This window comes from Paramisgurnus dabryanus, chromosome 12 (genome assembly GCF_030506205.2).
Source record: "Paramisgurnus dabryanus chromosome 12, PD_genome_1.1, whole genome shotgun sequence".
Classification (NCBI taxonomy): Eukaryota; Metazoa; Chordata; class Actinopteri; order Cypriniformes; family Cobitidae; genus Paramisgurnus; species Paramisgurnus dabryanus.
The window spans coordinates 25,900,448-25,914,630 of NC_133348.1; positions in this window are offsets into that span (position 1 = coordinate 25,900,448).

The following is a 14,183-nucleotide window of genomic DNA, read 5'->3' on the forward strand; positions in this document are numbered from 1 at the left end:
AGGGTCTATGGGGGCCCCAAGCAGAAAATTCCCTGTGTGCAAGAAGTGTGCAAAACTTCTATACAATGTCCTTTGCTTAACCCACTATTCTACAGTGCAACAGTTATTGCGAAAGATACATATATACAAGTTTAATCTTCATCATACCTAAAATTATTAAAATGTTTGGATGCATAAATGGCATAACATGTTTGGAAATAATGACAGCAGAGAAATATTTTCTACATTATACAATGATAGCAATGATTAATAACTTCTTTTTACAAGAATGTTTTAAGAAACCAGTCATTTTATGACTGCTATACTAAATAATCTCAGTCATAGTTACTGCTAACTGTTATGTAAGTTAGTGTCCTAGAGTTAAATATTAGTAAACTAAATATGAATTTCATATCTGAAAATACAGAACAGTATAACACATACATCTGTTGATTTTCTCAGCAACAATGCAATTCTATAGACTTGACAAGAGGTTTCCAGAGATTTGTTTGATAATGTTTGAGACCTGACAGGGTGAGGATGTAGTTTGTCTTACCTCCCTTAAACTCAACATCTCTCCTTTCTCCTTCTCTTTCCCTGCTTTGCACAAAACATTTCTGATGTCCATCTACAGAAGCCAATAATGATCGAGTCAAAATAGGATTTGCATTATTTAGAAACTTCCTTTAGTCTCGTCATGTTTTCATAAGCTTACTTACTCGCGTGGCCTCTTTTGAATGCGGTTGTGCGCGAATGAACGCAAAGACGCGCGCGGACATGGATACGTGCGTGTACGCGTCATTGCGACTGCTTCGTTGCTTTTACAAGCGTAAATTGGTAACTACATTGCATATAGATCCATTTTTGCCGCGATTGTCTTTGTAAAGGATTGCACTAGTTAACTGCTAAAATTTAAACTTGAGATTTACACTTGGGCACAAAAGATTTACACTTGGGCACGTGCCTGACTGGAACTGGACCGGGCACATTAAACCACATGTGGGTACGAGGCTGCTCACTTTAGCACCTTTTTGCGGTTAAATTGTTTTAAATCACTTGAGTGTTAGCATTTGCAAGCCTTTGAAACACGTGCAAATGATAAACTTTTCCTATTTAAATTTGCGTATTAATCTGGCAATCGCAAGCCAAACCGTGGGTCGTGATCCGTACGGATCAACTGCGTCAGCATGACTGAATGATACAACGTCACCCATTCGCTACGTTCATTTTCGAAACTGGCAAGTTATCCACCTGGGTTGGATTTTGACTGGGCTAAGCCAATGTCAATCAACATTCCATCCAATCGGAATTTTGATATGCAGTCATGTTGAGTATCTATGTTCATCTACCGGGTGTAGCTGGCCATCCGAGAAACAAACTCGGGGGCCCTCTAGTGGCTCGGGGCTCCAAGCAGTTGCCTGCCTTGCCTGTTGACAAGGTGCGCCTCTGAGAAAGACATAAAATTGAATAATGCCAGAAAACTCCAAGCATTTTGAATACTATATGTGTTGTGATTTCATTATATCTTCTGACATCACAAGGGGAGCCAAATTTCAATGAGCTATCCTTTCAAATGCATGCAGAATAGTTTACCAAAACTAAGTTACTGGGTTGATCTTTTTCACATTTTCCAGGTTGGTAGAAGCACTGGAGACACAATTATAGCACTTAAAGGTGACATAGAATGATTGAACAGAGTTTTTATCCTTGTTCTGTGATGTGACATGCAGACAAAACATTTTTTGTTTGGGTCTGTAATGCCTTAGAAGCTTCCTTAAAACCTCTCTCAGATAGCTCTATTAGGGGGTTTTGCACCTATTTGGCTCCCCCTACTGGCTTAACTTGAAATCTCATTACTGATTGGCTGACTTTGCTGCCACTCAAAAAATTTAGCCAATTATTTTAAAGTGGAGGGACAGTGAGATGCCTGTGATGTCATAAGCATCAGTTTTTCCAATTGGGCCGTTTTCTGGCTGACATTTCTAAAAGAGGAATTTCTATGAGACTGAGATGTTTAGCATGTTTAACACTTTTTGTATGTTTGTGAAGGCGGGTAGACTACCATTATTCAACAAAGACAAGGTAAAAATGTTTTTTCATTCTCTGTCCCCTTTAAACATTAAAAAAGTCAGATTTTCATGATATGCCCACTTTAATAAAAACCGCTAAGCTCATTCCCTCTTTGAAACGATATCTCTTTACTTCCAGTCTTGAGAAAGGTGGAGACCATGAGAAGATCACAGCGATTAGCTAATACCAACATGAGACAACTTTCAACGATCCAATCAGTTCTCAATTGACGAATTCAAGCCCCACCCTACCTTTTTCTCATGTAAGAAGCTGTTTTACTCAGATATACGTCAAGATGAAACATAAGATAATTACTACTTCCGTTTCATTGTGACTTTAAATTATATTAAAGTGTAAAGACACTAATCACGCTTTTGTATTTCCACCTCCTCTCCAAGGCTTCTCTCTCCTCTTTATGCTGAAGGCAGAGAGAAAATTAAAAGCCAATATCACAGCCCATTTCACAAGCCTCTACTCACCAGCCTTCTGCTTTACTGCAGACATCAACTCTCTCTCTCTCTCTCTCTCTCTCTCTCTCTCTCTCTCTCTCTCTCTCTCTCTCTCACCTGCGTTGGTTCTATTTCTCTCTACATCCATCACTCTCTCTCCTGCTCACTGGCAAATAGTGACGTTAAATCAGCAGAGATCTTCTTTTTCCTCTTCTTTCTCTTCTCCGCCCCCTCCATCTCACCCTCATCTTACTCTGGTTAATGGTGACGTCAAGAAGAGAGACTGTCCCATCAGGCAGTCCCTCTGTGTAGTCATTACTCATAGATGTGTGTGCTTTGTGTGCGTGTTCACCTTGACCTTAGCTATTACATTCTTATGATTTTCTAATATTATAATGTTATGCTGATTTATCTTATTCTGTTCATGGGGTCAAACATAAAGAGATGCAAATAATTAACCCTCAGACTGATTAGGGATTAGTTTATCCAAATATGTCGATATAAATACTTTTAAATAATTTTTTTTGAGAGTTAAGAAATCTATTGACTTTAGAATTCCGAAAATAGCAGCCAAGTCTAAGGAATATTTTTATCAGGCTTCAATAGTGTCTTTTTTGTCACTTTACACTTTATCAGTGTCCTTTATGGCACTTGACAGACTTTATTCTATCTGAAAATTCTCTAAAATCTGCATGAACCTTAAAGAGATAGTTCACTTTAAAATGAAAATTCCGTCATCTTTTACTCATCCTCATGTTGTTCTAAACCTGTATGAATTTCTTTTTTCTGATGAACACAAAAGAAGATATTTTGAGAAATTATGGTAAAAACACAGCAGTAAGTGACCATAGATTTCCATAGTAGGAATAAAAAAATGATGGAATTTAATGGGTACCGTCAACATTGTGCTTACCATCATTTATCAAAATATTTTCTTAGTCATTTCTCACAATACTTCCAAAACATTTTTTTCCTACTATGGAAGTCATATGAATGTTGAAAACTGTGTTTTTAGATGTAAATATACAGTATAGGGAAATCAAAGATTTCCTTTAATACCGGACATACTGTTGGTAGCAAAGGATACAACTAACGTGACTGCAGCTGACAGTACTCTATAGTAATGAATATGTGTATGTATGATATGTAAGAGTCTTGGCATAAAAAAGGTCAAGACAGCTAAAAATACATGGGAAGGAATCCAGACAGTAAAGGCAATGCGTTTAGAGGTTTTACTAGAAAACACATGAAAAAGGTTACACTTTATTTTGATGGTCCCCATTTCACATTTTGTTGATACAAGAAAAGCTGCACTCTCAGAAAATGGTACAAAAGCTGTCACTGGGATTGTACCCTTTCAAAAAGTTAATGCATATTAGGACTTTAAAGGTGCATATTGGCACCAAATGTACACATATCTTAACTTAAATGTTAGATATTAGGACCTTTTAAATGCCACAGTGACAGCTTTTGTACTGTTTTTCTGAAAGTGTCCATGTCAATAAACTCATGAGTATAGGTGAAGCATTAGTAGAATTTTGGGGGTAGGGTTAGTAGAATAAGTTAACATGTACTTGCAAAGTTTATTATAGCCAGTAGAATATTTGTTGGGGATGACCACAATAAAACATTAGCACATTTTAAGCAGACAGTCTACCTATACTTAAATAAATGAGAGTTTGTTATCATGTATGTACAACGTTGCTTATAGTCAACAGAATGCCAAACAGGACCATCAAAATAAAGCGATATCATAATATCTGAAAATACTGAGATTTAATAGTGTTATTATACAAAATACAGATACTAAGATACCAACATATGTTTTATTCAATTTTCTTCACAACTTAAAACTAAAATAACAGGCTGTGCTCTTATTACAGTAAATAAATAATACCGCTGCAGAAGAAGAAGAGTATATAGTACCTTACCTGATAAAAAACAACATCCATATTTGATTTCTACCCGTTAGAAAAGAGGTCGACACACATCATCATGCAGGCAAAACAAATCCTTTAGAACACATTCTGTTTGAAGATATAATCAAAGACGTGCAATTATTCAGTGCAGCATGTGGTAATCAGCTGTGATTTGACATCCAGTGGATGGCATCACACTAGCAGCCTACATTTATCAACTGTGTTTGTTTGTGTGATTGTGTAACCCAGTTTTTCAGGCCTGTGGGGGTTACAGTCACATTTTTCCCATAAAACCTCCAACATCGCCACATTTTAAACCGGCTACATATCACAAATTCTGCCAAATGTGTCAACAGCTCAACAATTAACATGCATATTTCAATTAATATTAGATTTTAAAATAAAGAACACTTTAATTTTTGCATTTTAATATTTTAGTATAATCAACTTGAATTTGAAAATCATCTAAAAATTATCTTGACTAGTGATGAGTTGCTGTTACTTATAAAATAAAGTTGAATTAGCTTAAAGAGACATATCATGAAAATCTGTCTTTGTTCACGTTTAAGTGCTATAATTGGGTCCTCAATGCTTCTATCAACCTAGAAAATGTGAAACATAACAACCTAGTAACTTTGGTAAAAAAAATTCTCTGCAAGCATGTGAAAAAAACAGGTCGTTGAAATTTGGCTCCCATTGTGATGTCAGAAGGGGATAATACCGCCCCTTAACCTGCACCATCCAACCACAGCACATCCAACTTTAGTGCAGAGATCAGATCATTTGCATTTTAAAGGACACATTTTTGCTCAGTTTTAACATGCTATAATAAATTAGAGCTGAAGATCTTTGCCCGAACCCAACGGGACCCGTCGGGTTCGGGATTCATTTCTAACATTTTACACGGGCTCGTGTCAAGTTTAATGCTGCTGGATGCACTATCAGTGAGCGCAGGACCACACTGAAGCCATTTACAGTGGATTTAATAATTTTCCTCAGCAAAAACATGCATGTAGCCTAATCTTGATGAGTAAACGTTTTTCAATGTATAACTAAATATTACTTAGTCATAAATACATAATTTAGACAGAGGATATAGACTAATGTTGGCATTAATGTAAAGAAAGTGCCGAAGCAAATCTTAATTTCGTTATTCCCAAATACCCATCTTATTCAGAATGTATTATCTTAATTTAATTTGTTAAGAAATAATTGTTTTATTGGCATGTTGGCCTACTTATAGTGTATTGCATAGGCCTATTTAGAACGAGATGTTATGATGTTACAGATTACTTTTTTCTTTGTTTCAACTTCCAGGTGACGTGTAGCCTACTTAGTCATTACTAAATAATGTGAAAACCTGTGTAAATTACAAATTCTTGACAAAAGCTGTGTGCGTGCGCACATTTAAATAATGTTGGGCTGTAAACGGGTTCGGGCTTTTAAAAAGCTGTCAATCTAAATCTACTTTCGGGTTCGGGCTGCATTCTGTCGGGTTTTGGTCATTTCGGGCCTAACCTTTAAGGCCCGATTACAGCTCTATAATAAATTATCTCTTATGATATTTTGAGCTTAAACTTTCACATACGTACTTTGGGGACACCAAAGATTTATTTTACATCTTGAAAAAGTCTTATGAAATGTCCCCTTTAAATTATTTAACTTTATTTTATAAGGTACAGCTACTCATCACTAGTCAAGATAAAAAATCAAAGTAGAAATTCCATTTTATAGTGTATGCGTTTCTGTACACTGTTAGAAAAAAGGTCAAAACAGGTAGCCCATCTGTCACTGGGATTTACCCTTTTAAAAGGTCCTATTAGGTACAGTATACATCTGGTACAACACTCTAAAATAGCTGGGTTATTTTGAACCCATAATGGGTAAATATTGGACAGAACATATGTTGGGTTAAAAAAATGACCCAATGTTGGGTTGCTGTTATGCAAGCATGAATTATAATAACCCAGCAGAGTTAAAACAACCCAGCATGTGTCCAATATTTTCCCAACATGGCTTAAAAATAACCGAGCCATTTTTAGAGTGAATGTAATATCTTTGAGGTAATAAGCTTAATTTGGTACCAATATGTTCCTCTGTGGTACTACTATGAACTTCTTAGGTGCAAGCTGTACTTTAAAAAAAGGGTAGCACCCCAGTGACAGCTGGGGTACATATTTTGTCCATTAGTAGAACATTGCAACATTGCCTTTATTGCCACGGCTGTTTACTATATAATTATTTAGTAAAAAATGCAATATTTACCAATTTCCCCAGATTTCTGTTTTTATTCTTATTTCATGTATAGCTGCTTTGAAACAATGTAACATTGCAAAACACTCCATATAAATAGATTTTATTTAATTTTAGCAATGCAAAGGTCATAGGTTTGATCCCCAGGAACACACATGATTAAATGTGCTTGTAATGCTAACACTTAGTGCCAAATGTAACGTAAAACCATGGATTGTCGTATTATGAGATTGGAGCGAGTCTCATACAGTGCATGTACTGGCAACAGGATGATTAAATTATGACTGAGAGTTATGTATTTTTAAAATATCAAAACTTTTGCTTTTATGATGAAACAAAAATCCACAGTTACAACCCAGGTGTCAGTGCTCCTGTATAGATTAGGTAGAGCATTGAGTTAGAAAACACAAATACTGACAAAAATGTATACCTTGTAAAATCCAAAACCATTGCCAACCCTACTGAAAAATCCAGCAAAGAAAACAAACCATAAGCTGGTAGCTGGTTTAAGGTGGCAATAGCTGGTTCTCCCAGCCTGGCCAGCTACTGTAAGTCCAGCTAGACCAGCTTAAAAAGTGACCAAAATAGAGCTAGACCAGCTTCCTACACCAGAAATACCAGCTAAAACCAAGCTGGGAGATGAGCTAAAACCAGCTCACCAGCTTATGCTGGTCTTAGCTGGATTTTTCAGTAGGGAAATCAGCCAGATAAACAAAAATGATAGAATGCACCTTGAACACTGACATATAACTTTTGTGCAATCTTGCAAAGCATTCACCAGGAATATTACTAATAATAATACATTTATTTAGTACCCCGCATATTTGTCTTGTGCAGAACGATTCATTGAAAAGTCTAACTGTGCTGTTTATCTCGGTACACAAATTTCACAGACCGCTTTCACACTCATTGATATTTCAGACCATAGTCAACGGCCGTAAAACCGACGCAGACAAAAGCAAATTAGCGAGAGTGGTGAGACATGTGGAGATTGACAACGCCAGCCACCCATTTCCAATTTCACACACCGCACACACCCCATCTCCTCCTATTTCGGCTCTCATCATCTTTTACAGACACACACACACACACTAATCTTTGCCTAGGGCTCATGTGAAGCATTTCAAGAAGCTCTTGTGTGCACCTCAGCTTTTTCAAGTGAGTCACCTAAATCCGACAGGAGAAGGTCTATCATGTCCCTTACCTGCTTCTGTATGTGTGATTTGCACAATGAGGATTGTGGCGTCTGTCCAAATATCCCTCTGGAAAATTAAGCCCTACTCATCTCTGATGTATACTGCTGTGTGACATTGTGAAGTGTGACACTGTGCCGTTGTAAACTGCCTAAACCCTGCGGAGATACAGAACTGGACGTCAATGGACATGGCTGCCCTTCAGGTGCTCTGGAAGGACAAGCTGGTCTCTGGTGTTTCACCGCAGCTGATAGGAAAGCTAGAGAATAGAGAGGTGACGACTTCAGTCAGGTAATTAACGTCAGGGTAGAGAGAAAGACTATGCGTACAAAGGCCGTCTGCCCAGCGTATTGAATCAAGAGTCTGGGTAGACAATGAAGACACCGAACTTGCATCCAGGCCCAGCGCTCTTAGATGAATTGATAAGACAGTTATACAAAGAATACACAGAATGGTAGATGTCATAGCATGAATTGGAGGGCCACTTTACTATAGGCTGTGGCTACATACTGTATAGGGTAAGGGTATGCATGAGACGGCGGAGCCAACAGATGAGAGAAAAGCCACATGACAAAATCATATGGGACAGTGCGTATATCAAACTGGTTTGAAATCTAGTTCAAAGTCATGTAATGTGACCTTAGCCTTATGGTTAAAGTTAAATGCAACAAATGCGAATTCCGGAGGACATACCCAAAATCCTGGCCAGGACATGGTTGGGGAAAATGGCACATATGGTTACCCTAGGTTGAAGTGCACTTACAAATTGGCATCACAAAAATGCCCGCCAATAACAAACAGTAAACAGTCGTCGTACAGCATGCATATACACATTAAATTTACATAAACTGGTACACACTGTGGTAAACAGACAGACAGACTCAGTCGTACATGCACACAAACCCCCATGCCCCACTAAAGGCCATACTGAGAATTAACACAATTAGACAAAGGCTAATGGAATCAAGGCAGGCCAGAGATAAATGTGACTTCATTAGCACAAGCCTAGAGAGACTGTCAGGGCAAACGGCTGATGAAGAAATGTGGTTTCCTTCTTTTACTTCCTCTTGTATACTCTTACACACACCATCCGTCATTCACCAGCATGTGTTTAAAGCCTGGCCTTGGGATATGAAGAAAGATAGATGCAGGAAGGGTAGCACAAAAAAAAGGAAAACGAAAGATAAAGAACGACATAAAATCTGAGTCAAATCAGTGAGAAACATAGAGATGGACACGCCGGCTGGTTTCTGTGGCTCTCGGCTGTAATAAATTTATTTAAAATCCCAGGAGACAAAAAATGTGGGCAGCCATATTGGATTGAGTGCTTTTTTACTAAACAATGCCTGGAAGAAAGCACGGAAAGGACCCCTCTCATAATGTACTTGTGGGAGGCAAAACCTATCACAGAGAAAGCTTTTACTTACATGCACACAAATAACACAAATGCTAAAGTGTGTTAGCCGAGGAAGAATTTAAAAGTAAGAGAATGGATAGCCATTCTGTGGCTCCCAGTCCATTCAATGATTGAATAAAGATTTGTGAGAGGTTAAAACCAGAATTTTGATTCTGGTCTGGCTGGACATGTTGGCCATCATTGGATTTCATGCATTTATCCATGTGCCGTTTTGGCCATGTTCTCCTTCCACACATTTGGGGCTCTATCTTGCACCCAGCGCAATTGACTTTGTCCGTGACGCATGTATCATTCGTATTTTGCCCCGGCGCACAGCGGGTTTTTCCCGTCACAGAAGCACGTCGGCAAACTAGGGAATGAACTTGCGCTCCCTGGGTGGTTCAGCGCAAAAAAAGAGGCGTGTTCCGTCGCAAACCATCCCTGATGCTATTTTGCAGTTTCAAAAAACAATTGCGCCACTGACCAGAAAAAAAAAAAGTTTAAAGTCAGTGGCGCGTTGCGCGTTGTTCATTATGCTATTTTAAGGGCGCATGCTTGACCATAATGTATAGCGTGCACAACGCGCATACACTTTGCTTATCTAATCTACACAGATGCAACAGTTATTTTTGCAAATCATAAATTGTTACACTTAAAAATATTAATACACGAGATAAGGGGAATCATAGTGGTGAGCATTGTGGTGATAGTTTTTATTTATTCTCAAGCAAATAACGATTAAAATATTTTCATAACTTTGTTGTGTGGCTGTATTACGTTTATTTTATGTAAATAATAATTAAAATGTTTTCATAAGAAACCTTAATGTATATGAACTTGATTTGTAAGAGTACTTTGGGGTTGGACCTTGCTTGCGTTTCTTGGGTCCGATTTCAAAGCCCTTTGCTGGCGTCAAGTCCTGAGGCAGATCCACCTCCCGTTACACGCCGTGCCCGATTTATGCTGGCAAGCGTGGGATTCCCCCGTACAAGGACGTCGGTCTCCTCGGCTGTGAACCGCTCCTGGCGTGCGCCTGGTAAATCCGTCATAATAATAGCAACCCGCCATGGAACTTGCGCCCTTGCGTTTAAAGGGAATGTTGGCTAGCGTTCTGATTGGTTTATTTGACGTTACGCCCAAACCACACCTATGAATAATGAACCTACTTCAGACCAACCCCTTATTGATTTGCGCCCGGCGCAAGAGTTATTTCTCACGCCGGGAAAATAGCAACAGCGCCCAAGATCCGCCCACAAACTCACTTGCGCGTTGCGCTTCGCACTTGCGTTTCAGATCGTTAAAATAGGGCCCAAAATATTTACATTGCTTACAGAAGTCAAAAGCACCAACTCTCTTACCTTCATTAACAGCAGAATACTTCAAACAAGCACTCAGATTAGATCTTTAGAAAGAACCGTTTTGATTCGTCAAAGAACTGTTTCTGTCAAAGGTTCTTAAAGGGCCCATATTATGCAACATCCACTTTTTGGATTGTTTGGACATAAATGTGGGTTGGCATTGTGTAAACACAACCATCATACAATAAAAAAATCCACCCACTTCCTCTTTTTAAATCCCCCATTTATTATCCCTATTATTTGATTTTTTTTTATGTGATGTCACACTGATAAAGCCCCGCGCACGTCCACTGACTGACTGATAGGTTAACTTTACACAAAATCTTTTCTAAATGTGTTTGTTATCACGCTGTAGCACTAATGCTAAAGATACTATTGTCCCAGACTGTATTCACAGGAATCAGATCTATTTTTAACCGAAAGAAGTAGCTCATTTGCATTTAAGGGTAAACTTTTTCTCCCACCCAAATAGGGGTCTTTTGGACATGCTATAACAAATCAGACCATGCAATTAAACCTGAAAGGTTTTTTTCAATGATTGTGGGACCAATCAGCCAAAAATGATTCTTCATCATAATAGCCTTGTAGTGTTCATGCTACAGTTAGTTTGTTGCAGTTAGTTAGCATATTGCTAATGACCAACTTTAAGTACTGTACATCAAACTGTACAGTATCGTACATGTTGGATCCATCTGAAGAGAAGCTACAGTTTTAATCTATCACGATCTTATTTTAAATTGTCGTAATTGTTCACAAATTTGTGCTAGATTGTCAATCGGGTATTTCAGTACATGATGTGTTCAAAATCAGCTGCGTTTTCCTTAAAAGGATTGAAAATAAGCTGTTGAAAGACTTCTGCAGTCTTGGTGTACGGTAGAGAGATTGATAACCATGTAGTTTGAGTCCAAGGACTTGGATCCTGCTGACTCATTGAGTTGTCATATTGAAATGTGGTTGCCTTGAAGATGTAAAAGAGATTCCATGCATAAGCACAAAGCAACAGCAGAAGAGGTGTACTATAAAACAGATTGTCTGCATATTTTACACACTTTAAAGGTGCACACAGTAATTCAGTTTGTGAACATTGGAAATGTTTTAAAAATTATTATTAAAACAATGTAGACACACAAGACATAGTCGTATCGTATTTTAGATTTATTCTACATTTAGCAAGTCAACCCCATGACCAGCAGTGTCTTGCGATGGATTGTGTTACTACTAATAATAATAATAGCAATTATAGATAACATTCTATAATAGTATTGTATTTGTTAACATTAGTTAATATATTTCCTGAGTAAATAGGTAAAGAAATTGAGTTTCTCTGCATTTAATAATCTTTGTTAATATTAGATAATCCCAATACAATTGTTCATGTTAGTTCAATGTGCATTAACCAATGTTAAAAATGTTTTAGTAAATGCTTAAAGTAACATGAACTAAGATTAATACATGCTGTAGAAGTATTGTTCATTGTTAGGTGAACTACAATTGTTAACAAATACATTTTTATTATAAAGTGTTAACCAGTAATAGTATTTTGACATTTTGATTTTCATCTTTCAACATTAAGGGATACTACATCCAAATATGAAAAATACCCAATGATTTACTCACCCTCAAGCAATCCGAGATACACATGTCCATAATCTTTCAGACAAACACATTTGGAGTTATTTTAGTGAATGTCTTTGCTATTCCAACCCAGATAGCAATGAGTCGGGGGACCACCGGTGGTGCTCTGGAGGCAGTAAGCGTCATAAGGGCGTAATCGCAAACAGGTCTGACGGCGGAAATTAAGCAGTCGGCCCGCCGGCTGCATGCTGGCGGCATCTCGCAACAAATGGGAGTGACGTATTCGGCGGCAAAAGTTTCATCCCCGCCAGCAGGACGCACCTATAGCCGACAGCTTGGGGCTGGCGGCATAAAGAAGCCATGCAAATATTTTTTGCTCTCTGGCAAGGTTTGTAATGTCCAAGATGGCATCATTACCGGAAGCTACAGTATAACAGTTTATAGAGTTTGAAATATGGATATTTTTCTTACAAAATCGCATCAGATACCCACAGAAGACCTTTATTAACCCCTTGGAGCCGTCTGGATTACCTTTGTAAAGGATGAATGCACTTGTTTGCAGTTTAAAGTCAGAAGTAGTTCCCTGATCCCTGTTTTCTACTATTATAAAGCTTGGGAAAGCAAGGAAATATACTAAAACAACTCCAAATGTGCCTGTCTGAAAGTTGATGGACTTATGTATCGCTGATTGTTTGAGGGTGAGTACATCGTGGGGTAATTTTGACATTTGGCTGGAGTATCGCTTTAAGGTTTAAAGTCCCTGCAGTTAGTAAACGAACTTCATGCATCCATGTCAATACTGTAGGTGCCAGTGTGAAGTCTGAGACTAAACAGAAACTTATTGATTGCTTAAATGAGTTCATCTTCCTTTGCATAGTCTAGCAGTATTGTTCTCTAACCCCAAAACTCAACACCTTTTAGGGGTTTTCTGATGCAACAGAACACACATTTGCCTCTAAATGTTTAAAATCTGTCTTCATTAATTGTGTTATTCGCATTTGTAGTTGATTGCTGCAGGCCACAATAGAAATTTCTTCTGCGTCATCTGACAAACAGCCGAGCTAGCTGTAACCGAAACTAACTGCTACGCCAGAAAGAAGCATTGATACTAAAACCATGTAGAGTGTAACCAACCATGTCCCATTTCAACAAAGCAAGTCAATGGGATCAATCAATTCAGGGCAATGCCATTGCACATGTACAGAAGAAAAGCATTTGTGTGCAGGCATCTCAGAACAACCTCACAGCAGATGGAATGACTGTCGGAGTTTACTTTTTTGACCTTGTGTATTCTAATTGCTTTTTACATTTCAGATTCAAAACCTTGTTCCAATTACCCAACCACCCATCTGTCTTTCATCATACACAGAGAGAGAGAGAGAGAGAGAGAGAGAGAGAGAGAGAGAGAGAGAGAGAGAGAGAGAGAGAGAGAGAGAGAGAGAGAGAGAGAAGCACTGTCAGATGAGCAGAAGGCTGGATAACAGGTTAAATAATCAATGCTTTAACAACGCATCTGTATGCCATACATACATTCTTGTACTAAACATTCTTGGGCATTTGTATGCAAGTTTCATGTCTGAAGTAGATTTGGAGGCTTAACGTAACATCCATGACTGACAATCCAGCTCTGATTTACTGATATACTCAATATCTGGCAACATTTAAAAAAAACAAGCAGCTTCTCTTCAAGTCTCTTAAATGCATAAGCTCACACATGCTGCACTTCTCCATTAAGCAGAATGTATAAACATACACACATTTATACATTCATTCACACGTATGGTATAACCAATATATAAAATTTGGATCTTCATGACACGGCTTTCTGGAATACTTGATTCAGATTGGTCCATCTCATCGTACTGTGATAAAATATTCTTATATAATGGAAACCACATATAAGTTGTCACATACAATAAAAAGTTGGATAATAGCTTGGGCTTTGGTTTGACTTCATGCACATTATGTTTCACAGTACCATTTCTTATATA